Genomic DNA, 11,373 nt, shown 5'->3' with positions numbered 1-11,373 from the left:
CACCTGATTTGACATTTGACAATGCTAGACTCATTTTGTCATGAGATTAAAGGCTACTAATAGGATGTAGTGAAGAAGATCTCAAGTGATATTTCAGAGTTGCTCTGATTCCATTTAGCAGTACATGATGCTTAGATAACACTACTTTAGAATGCATTAGAACATACAATATATACAACACTCTGAATCTTCTTTTTGACCACAGAAAAGCGAATCATGGTTTTTGCTGTTTTTGATGACAGCAGAATTATGTGAGTTGCAATATTCCTGAGACAATATTACTGTCATACATTTCATTAAGTAACTGAAGCAAAGGACCTGGAAATTATATTTAAATACTGTAAATGAGCTCTCTTACAAAGGATACAAACCCATACGCTCATTATAATTGTTGAAATCTAAAAGATATAAAAAGTGAACAGACACACACAAAAAAAGAAAATCGGTTTACACAATTTTAAAGGCATTTGGTATTTTTTAGATAGTTTAAAAATAAAACATACAAAAATGTTGTTGATATAACAGCAAGACAGTATGTGCATCTTTTACACCCTTAAAATCTTCAGCTGGCTATTGCTCTAGAGAGCCTCCAATCAGGTCTCCCCCCTCAGCTGACAGCTGCTCCCCCTGTACACACAGACAGAAAACAGATATGGCTGTTATTTTACCCCTACAATCCTCCATCCTTCTGCCCCTCTGCTATTTTCCAGATAGCACTGCCCATCCCTTGTTTTTCACCCACAGTGTGAGGTTCATATACAATCCTCAGCTGATCAGAAAAGCCTTCCTAAGCACAATGAAATAACTGAGCTCAGTTGATGCTTATTTCCCTTCTACGAATAGTTTTGGGGGAATCCTAAGAGAAGAAAATAAAGTACATAAAACATCACACGTTCTTAACCTTTCCAGTAGTCTATTAAAATAAATTCAAACAGCTATCCAATTTTTCCGGTTTAGTAGAAGAAGGCAGAGCCAGCCTAAGGATATGTAAACAAGCTGGGTATTGTTTAGAAATGTGACTGAACTACAGCAATCCAGAGCTCCACTAACCTACATTCTGCTTTTTTCCATCTATGGTCATGAATTCATGACATCTGGGAGTTCCATATTTATTTGGAGTTTAGCTGTTGGACTGGGGACCCCAGAAGAGGTTTTGATTACATACTGAAGGTCCATCCATTACGTTGACACACGCCCATACCAGATGCTAATTAGGTGGATGTTGTCTTGGAAACCAAAGCATATTGTACAACATGGCTCAGATGTTGAAGGAGCTTCGGGGTAAACAAGCTGAGAACAAGGTGCTCCATCAAGACCGTGAGATGAAACATTGAAACAGTTGCTTATTAGAACTGGAGACCTCATTGAAAGAATCCTGAGAGCTTTGTACACTGTTTAAAGTATAGGTTCCTTAAAACTTTTTTTTTTTTAAACCTTCAGGAAAAGGTTTTTTAGTAGATAAATGTTTCCTAAAGGTTTTTAAGCACCTAAAAAGGAGATCCTTCTCATATTAGTTTCCAAGTGAACTTATACTTTTATTGATGTACTTCAGGAAAATATAGTGTATGATCAATACACCTTCTCAGGTTTGTCTTTCTTGGGTAGAAACATCTAAATATCTGAAGGTTGTTGTTAGGTGTTTTGACTTACTCATTACTCTATACCATTACCTTCCCAATTTTATTAAAGTGCCTCAAGTTATGCCGTGTTTCCCTTGGACGCAAAAATGTTGGTCTCCATGAGAATGAAAGCTTCAGTCTATAGGCTGCTGCTCTCTAAGGATACTGAGGATCAAGTCTTGTTGTTATGAAAATGGTGTGGTGGTGACAAATATCTCTAGGACCTAAAAGCCACCATATAGTAAATGCTGGAATGTGTCAAAAGTTGCTCCTCAGATTACTGTATGTAAAAACTCAATGCTGGCGAAAACAGTCCAACAGAAACGTGCCCCAATTTGGCTTTTGGAGTGTAAGTATTTGGAGGCTGTGGAATCCGGGGAGGGTGTTGGTTGAGGCCATGTATAGGGGTGAGGCATAATGGTCGGGGGAGGGAGTGCGTTTGTATGTGTGTGTGTGTGTGTGTCAATGAGAGAGAGAGAGAGAGAGGGAGAGAGGGGAAAGAGTGCAAGTAGGATGCGTGCCAACACATTGCCTATGTGGAGGGCTTGGTGACAGATGTGTCGTCTCTTTTGCCTCTTCCACCGGAGGAAAAAACTGCAGTGGCAGCATGGGCAGGGCGACTGGACGATGAGAGAGCGAGAGAATTGTATGCCATTTTGATTTCAGCAATGAAAACACACCCTGTGTTTAAATACAGTTGGTGGGGTTCACAAATGTAGGTCAACTAAGAAACAGAGGGAGGGCTTTTCTTTAAACACAGTGATGCAACATGCTTTTAGGGTAACGTAGCCTGAAGTTTCCTCCACAGAACTCCACAAGAAGACAAAAGAAGGTACATCTAAAACAGATAATGAGCTTTTTCTTCTTAATCTAAATCATTTACATCAAACCATAAGTCATGAAGTCTGACTCTCTACACAAGTTACAGGCAGAAGTGGGATAACGCCTATTCAGCATTATTAAAGCAGAGTGGTGTACAGTCTCAGAGGCCTGGGCTGAACTCGTTGCCTCCCCCACACCCTGCAACACACACACTGGCGGGAAAGTGGGAACTTTACAGCCCTCTGCCAACTCACACACAACTAAACGTGGACCACAGCCTCAAGGAGAAGGAGAAACGCCCTGACTGACACTGGCCCACAAAGCAGAAACGGCAGCATATTTGTCCAGACCAGCAAAAACACATGTAAAATTGAAAAACAGTTTAGACTTAATAATATTTCAACTCATTGAACTGACATGCGAAAACCACACCCAAAAAAAACAAGCAAACACTTCATTACCATTACCAACTATACATACGTTACCTAGAGGAGAGCTGTATGAAAGCTAATATAGAGTAAAATATAGCATAGACGTGTAATGTAGCTAAGCAAGTTTAAGTTAACATACTTTTGGTCATCTACTAGTCTTCCTTACCTCATAGATTGTCTTCTGAACGTTAAGCTGTGTTAAATGTCACAGAATTCAAACAGATATAATCATCTTAGTGCCTTTATTGTAACACAATATTAAAATTCTCACAGTGAGAGCTAGCCAGGGTAAGAACAGCCACCTCACCGTGAGGTTAGTTTAAACACAGAGTTACATCCACTCACACTTATATATCTTACAAAGGGATGCTTTCTAGAAATATAATAGAACAAAGAATATGACAAACACTTCCAGAATCACCACAATTTTTCTGGGTAAAGTCATGCAAGGAGGATCTCGCAGGATGTATTTCTGTGACTAGACTCTGACTTTGATAGCCTCAACTGAAAGAGTATTGTTTGGTATGTGAGGTTTACATTTATACATTAATGATACTTTTTGACTGATCCTCATGGATCTTGTTTGGGGTCTTTTTGTACTAAAGGCTGGCAATACTGTAAGCTGCTATAATCTTGGAAATACAGCAAGTTACTATATTTTATTAGTAATATGTATGGGGGTACTTTGAAACTGAAACATATTAAAAAAGTTGAATTCTGCTGAAAACAATAGCAGACATTCTTACCCGTTCATGCAAATTCATGAAGATATATATACAGTTTGTTTTCACAAATTAATAAAAAAAATATATTATAGTAAAAAATATATAATATAAATTTAACAATTTGATATGAACTATTTTAACAAAGCTAAACTACAGTTGTCAGGGTTAATTTTAGGTCTCTGGCCTTCTGCCTTCAAAAGACAAAGCTGAAGGTTCCCAGAACAGAGGGTGCAGAGTTCTCTCAGCTTTTATGGTGACAGTTTTTTTTAATAATCTGCACAACCATTAATAGTGTTTGCCATCTTTCTGTTTTATACGGTCAAATAAAGAGCTTTCCAGTAAATATCACTGCCACAAAATGACAAAGAACTGACGTAATCCTCAAAAAATAAAATGACAATGCTCTGAGGGAATAAAGAGTTCCTTTCAGCTGAGAAATAATGATCAGAAAACCCTGGCAGTTCCTTATCTCCTCATGTGAGCTTCCATCTCTGAAATGTTTCTGGGGCAGGTCACACTGACCACTACTTTTCCTGTTCCAGTTTCACTGGGTGCTTAGGTGGGAGCCTTTTCTTTCCTCTAGATTCAGGTCTCTTTCTGAATGACACACAGAATGACAGTCCAACTTCCAGTCAGACTTCACAAAATCATTATCTGCACTCAGCACAACCAAGAAACATTTAGTCATTTAGATCTTCAGACACAGTGAGTCACAATCAGTGACCTTTTATCAATCTTACAGATCATGTCACACACAGACAAAACACTTGTATGTAGTTTGAATCTGGCATTGTGTCAGAATGTCACAATGAAGTTGCCATTTTGAACAGTCAGGGATTTTGTCCAGCAGTGCCATTAAGTATTAATGTACAAATCTTTGTACCTTAAGATAAAAAATATAGAATGTGTATACAAGAAAAAACAGGGATTTGGTGTTGCTGAGATCAACAGGTTAATACATCGTTTTACAAATATTTGTCTTTCTCCCCCTAATAGATTTTTTTTAAATTGGCCACTTACATGTTGTGAGTCCCTATAAACAGTATTTACTGAAGACTTTTACCTCCTTAATCTACTACAAATAATGAGGAAACAGAACACACCTGGCTATGAAACTGATTAATAGTCAACTGCCCAAATACATTTGAACCTGGAAAAAAGTTAAGTACTGTAAGAAATAACTGTTAATCCAGTATTTTGTTGAAAACCTGAATTTAAGATTATAGTCTTCATTTATTTATTTGTTTCATTCATTCATTGTGGTGGTGTAAAAAGTACAAAGGCAAAAAAAAAAAAAAAATGGCACTGTCCAAAAACGTATAGATCTGACTGTACATGGTTTGGTTTAGGCAGGGATGCTTCTGGCAAAAGAAAGCCGAGACACAGACATTTTGAAAATGTTGAAACAACAGGATGAGGGAATGTGTGTGTGTGTTTAAAAAGCTACAAAGTCCATTCTAGTTGAGTCACACACACAACTTCCGCTCACACACAAACAGGAAAGAGACATTTATTCCACTGCCAACGTCTGCCTCTGATTCTGTTTCAGATCTGCTGACGATATAAACCTTCATTCTTAAAAAAAAAAGAGTTTATTTTTGCCCCAGGCCAACACACACACACACACACACACACACACACACACCTTGAACATTACGACTGCCCTCAAATCTAATTCTGATACCAATTTTTTCATATGATTTACTAACTTCCACCGTTAGAGGGAGTTCATTTCAGCCTTAGTGCATTAATCTCTCCTTTGTCTTCCTTATATAGTCACACAGTGAAGCAACAGGCAGAAAGAGAAAGAGAGAGAGGGGGGGGGGGGGCTATATTTTCTCCAGTGTTGTGGGACCTAACCCTCTGTATTTCATATTCACTTTCTAGTAAAGCGCTGTGCTCTTTCACTGTAATGTAGTGTGTGCAGGGAGTGTAGAGCTGAACAGGACCTGAGTCAATTAAGGTTAAGCAGCCTGCTGAGATCACAGTCAGGGAAAAGTGCTCTGGCTGTGGCCTACAGAGTGAATATTTGATTTGGTGCCTTTTGCTCCTTTAACCCTTTAAAGTCCAACATGTTTTTGTTGTCTACAAACCTGAGTTCCTTTACAATCATTTGAGATGTAGAGACGCCTTTAATTCTACACTAAATTGGAGAAGCTAAACTTTGTAATGGTATTTGCTTGTCTTTTCTGTGCCATACTTCCCTGTGAACTGTAAAGACCCAATCTAAACTACTACTACAAAGTTCATTGGACAGTCCACCCACTGCACTCTAGTACAGATCAACAGTCAGTAATCATTTTCCTAAATATGACAATATGACCCCCAAATATAAGTAAAATTTAATTTTACATTCCTTCTTTTTTGGAGCATGTCTATTGATATATTCAGTTTGAGATCTTAGGATTACTTCCAGTGATATCACTGTTCTGTACAGTTGCCATGCTGACAGTGTTCCCACTTACTGTGTCTAGATACTACTATTAAACTATTAAATCATAACAGGGTGGGATTTTTGGGGTTTTGCAAACCAGCAATCCCCTTCAAAAGACCTAATATTTTTGTTACATTGGTAAAAAAAATCAAAATCAATCACTTACGTTATATATAAAATTTATTCCTTGCATTAAACTGCTCACACCTACCAGGACAGATAGGCCTGTACAGTTGAAAATAGTCAAAATATTTGAATATTTGGATTTTTCCCACCCTGTTTCTTAATTAGGTTTTTGCATATTTTAAGCAGCTTGCAAAGATCTTAAGCTACTTTTAGTCTCAAGATTTTTGTTGGACCTTGCAATTTTGTTCTTATCTTAGGCAGTCAGTTACAGTGCTATAAATTATACCACTCACACATCCAACTATATAAGAGACACAAATATACACAAAGCTATATAAAAAGGACAACAGTAGAGGTAGACAAATAGACTTAAACTTCAGTGGTAAAAAACTCATTCCACTCATTGTGAAATTGTGACACAATAAAAGAATAACTGCTAGATTTACAATATGTAAAAAAAAAATTGAGATAGATAAAAATGAATGTCCAATGTTTTTGGGTGACCATGTTAACATAATTCAGTTTATCACCAAAATAATAAATGTCAGAATGTACTTTTTTATGATTATTTTATTTATTTATTTATTTTACTGTACTGCAGTTTTTAAATTTTGGGCGACTTATTTACTTTAACTCAAAAATCATAATTTTTATTAAATTCAAACTTGTTAAACTTTGCTTGTTTAAAAAACTATAATTATAGTCACTCGGTTCTGCCAAAGGATACTGTGTTACTTTAGTGGTTTATGTTTATGATCAATATAACAGACATCAGTGTCTGACTAACTAATTAGATTTTATTAAAATATTAGTAAAACAAAAGTGACACGAGTTTTTTTTTACCACAAATTATCTGATTAAGCAAAACAAAAGTATAATAGGAATAATTGAAATATATTTGAAGGCAAATAACTTTGTACTTTGTACATCTACCACTGTTAGCTTCTCTAGTCTCATAGAGTTGGTGCAACTTCAGCCATGGCTGGGCTGATTCTCTGAATTCAGAGTAAGGGGAAAGTGGGTGCAGGTTTAAACTGGATATTTCCCTTTTTTACAAGCAGGGCAAGGCCTTTTTTCTTTAAAACAGCTGTGTGTGTGTGTGTGTGTGTGTGTGAGCGAGAGAGAGAGAGAGAGAGAGAGAGAGAGAGAGAGAGAGAGAGAGAGAGAGAGAGAGAGAGAGAGATCTGGTAGCCTCAGAGATTTCGGAGAAAAGCCTTACACACGTGAGAGGGGGAAAATGAGCCCAAAAGGCTATGGAAGTTCCTCACACTCCCTAGAAATGGCAAGTGTGAGCAAGAGACCTGGTGTGTGTATGTGTGTGTGTGTGTGTGTGTGTGTGTGTGTTAGTAGGGGGAGGAAGGGCTGCTCTAGCAGGAAGCATGTGGATGGTGTTTACATGCGCGAGCAGTCAGCTGGTGTGTGCAGGGAGCGGCGCCAGAAAAACACCCACAGCAGCACAGAGGCTCCCTGTGCTCTCTCTCTCTCTCTCTTTCTCTCTCTCACACACACACAGTCTCTGACTCTATCAGCTGCAGCACAGTCTCTCCCTCTCTCTTTCTTTAGACTGCAGTGGGACACACATGGGAGCTGCAGATGATCAGCCTTACCAACACACAACAATGATCTGTCTGCAGACTCTGAAAAAAACGTTTTATATATCCAGGTTTATTATGCACAGCACACCTTTACTATGCATACTCTCTGCAGAGATCTAATCTGCTGAGGGAAATTATTTATTACTGTTTCAGCTTCATCCGTTTTGGAGTGAAAGAATCAATATTACTACTACTTTTTAATGAAGTTTTATATTTTAAAAGATCACAGTGTAATTTTTAAATAAGAGAATCTAATCAAATTACAGTGAAATATGAGCCTTCCTGATGTGTTCACTCAATCCTAAAAGAAAGATAATCAAATAAAACAACAGTAAAACAGACTTAGACAAATAATGATCAGCTGCAAACTGACTGCAATAAACAATACTATCGTTTTTTAAATACAGTTATTATGACCCTCTAAACATTACAGAGACATAAGGCTGTAGCTTCTATTTCCATCTGTGCTTGCTTCTAATATTATTAAATATTATAAAAATAACTTAATACATTATAATTATACCTATATTAATAACATGCACAGATAACATGAAATGCGGTTGCTCTTTTGCTTTGTTTGGTTTGAAACAATAATAAAATTTCCAAACTAGTATGTTGACATTCTCTTCTAGACAACGTCACCCATTTCAATTTTAAGGATATAGTTAATTAGTCAAAGCTTTATATGCCTAAAATAATGTTCTACTCTATAATACTGGCCTATATCCTATACCATATTATACTGATCTACTCTATACTTTTTTATTTATTTTATTTTAAAGTAACAAGAGTTTAGAAGGAAATTATTATGTAAAATGTCCAAAAACAAAAGAAAAAAAATGTTTTTAAAGAAAACAAAAATAACATCGCTCTCTATTAACATTATAATATGATTCAGACATTTAAAATATCTACGCTTATAACAATCCTATAAACAGTTATTGCTGTCAGTCAGGCACTCTACAGTTTACAGCAGTACTCTTGCTGTCTGTGTTTACAGCCCTGTTGTCACCACTGCCTGTCTTCTGCTGTCACATTCAATGCATCACTGTTCTAGACAATCTGTATGTTGTCACTCTCTAAACACTTGATTCTGATAAGAAGGAACAACAATAACATTTATTTATAGGAAAGGAAAAATTGCATTTACACAACTTGCAGCTTTACTCCACATGCAGCCAGTCAGCCACAACATGTTTGGTGTATTAGGTCTGCTTTTCCAGTTTGGACTACAGGAGGCTACAAAGCTAATGTAGTAAACCAATCAACAGTCAGGAATTCCAGGCCACATAAAACTATTTAGGTGAAGTAGATAGATATTACATTAGAAACTTCAGAAACCAAACGAATGCTTTCACTTGGCCAATGAATTAATAACTGGTGTTGAAGTCATGGGCGTAAGACATATAATATAAATATAACCCACACATGAAAAAAACTATGACAACATCGATAGTAGAGAAGGAACACCAGTTCCTTGTAGTAGAATTGGAAGGTTAATCAAATTAATTTAGGTCATAGAATTAGTGTTTTTACGTAATTTTTTTAAATAGGGTCATCAGTGATTTTTATACTTTGCACTTTTCCTTAATTGAAATAAAATATAATATATAATATACAATATAATTCAAAAACTGCTTGTAAAGTTAAAGAAAGCTGCTTGCAATCCTTAAGTTATTTTTTTTTTACTAAATTTAATTTTTGTATTTAATATTGATTTCATACAATCAATTGTTGTGCTTGAGTGGTTCTGACTTCTTTGAACATAAATGTAAAAGAAACAATGCTGTAAATGATGATGTTTGTAATGGAGAACTTTTATTTTAGTGTTTTCTGCTTATAGGAAACTCTTTTTTCTAATAATAATGTAACACTGGCTTTATTAATAGTAACCTCATCCTTTACATGTTTAAACTGTACACACCTCTCTAATGTGACATTAACCATATAACAGTGCTAATGTACTGTTTACACTGTGGAATGTGGAATGCCCAGTGTTTTATGCTCACAGTGGTTTTACCCTGGTGAGACGCTTTAAAAGCTCATTGGTCCTTTATGCACGAGGTAATAACAGAGTGTGTGTGTGCAGCAGAAAGGCAGTGGCTGAGAAAACATAGTGATTTACATGATGCTGGGTCCTGAAGAAGCAACATCAGGTGTGAAAAGCACCTCCATGCCACTGATCAGCTACAGATGCTGAGATTAGGCCTTTGGTAGACAGCTGATTGTAGCTGTTATGTACTGTATGTATGATATGCCTATTAAAGTAATAAAATATGACTGGGATTTTAAAAAGAAATGAAGGTTTATATGCTGTTTCTGGAAAGACATCCTTCATATATATGTAAAGATGTATTGTCTATTTTAAAATAAAAATGATCACTGTGGCTGTGTAAACTATTACGTGGGACTATATTCAAGATCAAACTTGTGGAATCCTCTTGGATACCAAATGTTCTTTGTCTTTTACTGCCACCAGTTTTAAAATCTTTCTAGTCGTTATGTGGGATCTGTTTAGAGGAGAGCTGAACTTTTCTTTTTGATTTATAGTTATATGAATATATATATACGTTATTAAAAAAATGTTGGTGATATTATTGCATACGATATGATATGGCACACCCATAATTGATATTCTAAATTACATTCACAAACAATTTGACTTGTTTATTGAGAAGTCTGTTAAAGTTAACGTTAAAACAAACACAAATAGGTGCTCTGATTTAGTTTTACGTTTTTTGAGTATGAGATGCACATTGGTCACAATGAAATAAAAAAAAATGAAATTCCAATATATGTATACATTATTAAATGTTGGTTGGTCTTTGTTTGAAAACAGAGACTACATTTTAGTGAGGACAGTGGCTGAGACTAAGAAAAGACAAGCGTTCATGAATAAAAAGTAAAAGACATGTTTTCATTGAGACTTTGGTTAAGCAAAAATAATGACTACATCAGTTTCTACATCTAACATTTCAGCAGTGTGTCTGTGTTGTGTGTGTGTGTGTTTCTCTCACAGGTTTGTAGGTCAGCTGTACTGGAGGATTTGCTGGCCTTTGACCTCTTTCGTAAAAGTTTCCTGTCTTCCCAGAACCCCTCACCCCAACTCCAGCTCCATCAGACAAAGATCTGACAGAACAAAGAGAAAAAAAACCCCACAAAGATCATCATCTAGACAGCTCCTATTTTCTTTACCCAGTGGAAATAATAATACAGATGTTAATATTACTAATATCCTACATTATAATTTAATATGAAAGAGTAACTCTTATCTCACATGTTAACTTCTGACACATTTTATAATGGACTTTATAATAGATCCGCACTAACAGCAACAGGACAAAGACGTTCTTTGTTGCAATGAAATCGTGTGCCTGTCTCCCCCTAGCGGTACATCACTGAACTACAGTCAATGGTAAACTGTAGTTTAACCATTAATCACAGCACAGCACATGCTATTGGGAAGCTTTGATATACAACTCTGGAAAAAATTAAGAGACCACTTAAGTTTCTGGATCAGTTGCTCTGATTTTGATATTTATAGGTGTATGTTTGAGTAAAATGAACATTGTTGTTTTATTCTATAAACTACTGACAACATTTCTCCCAAATTCCAAATAA

The sequence above is a fragment of the Astyanax mexicanus genome, chromosome 1 (genome assembly GCF_023375975.1).
Source record: "Astyanax mexicanus isolate ESR-SI-001 chromosome 1, AstMex3_surface, whole genome shotgun sequence".
Lineage (NCBI taxonomy): Eukaryota > Metazoa > Chordata > Actinopteri > Characiformes > Acestrorhamphidae > Astyanax > Astyanax mexicanus.
Note: the sequence above shows the minus strand (reverse complement) of the source record.